Below are 772 nucleotides of genomic sequence, written 5' to 3' on the forward strand. Positions count from 1 at the left end.
TATATGGTACAATATGACCCATTCTTCAAACGTAACATAGCATTACCACATTACCCAGCAATTCCATTGCTCATTGCATAATCCAAAGAACTGAAAAGAAAAAACTAATAGCTCATATGCCAATAATAACAGCAAAGTTCACATTAGTCAGAAGCTGGAATTACCTGGAGTGTCTATCAGATATACAGGTTTACAAAATATGAGGTAAGCATTAATGGATTATGCCATCCACAAAAATGCTGCATTTAATATATATCTGTCACGGATGGACACAAAAAATAATCTACTATTTATGTGAAACATTTACCAAACCATTTTATAAGAGAAAATGGAAGATTAAAATTTCTGGGGCAGGTCATTGGGGTGATTATTACTCAATGATTGTGTGGATTCCATCAGTATCAACAAGATAGTTCACAAATAGAGGTATTGGTGTGCATATAACTAATGTCACTGAATTTTATACGTGCCTAACAAGCATGAGGCCCTGCGTTCATCCCCAGCACATCCAAAAATTGCTAAATCATCTTTCTGTTACCTACTTTGAGTGGTAGGTGCTTTTCTAATATTTTGATTGTATCCCTCAGAGGATCTCTGGTGGATCTCTGATGTTTAGTCATGCTTTACAGACAATCCATTATTTTAATATTAATTTTAAATTTTAAAGGAAACCTCATATATTAAAATGAGGGCAATGTCTGCAGATCTAATTCAAGAGGCTAAAACAGGAAGACCCTTACACAGTCTAGGCTGCATAGAGAGGTCATGTCTA

This window comes from Dipodomys spectabilis, unplaced genomic scaffold (genome assembly GCF_019054845.1).
Source record: "Dipodomys spectabilis isolate Male_0828 unplaced genomic scaffold, ASM1905484v1 ptg000064l, whole genome shotgun sequence".
NCBI classification, from domain to species: Eukaryota; Metazoa; Chordata; class Mammalia; order Rodentia; family Heteromyidae; genus Dipodomys; species Dipodomys spectabilis.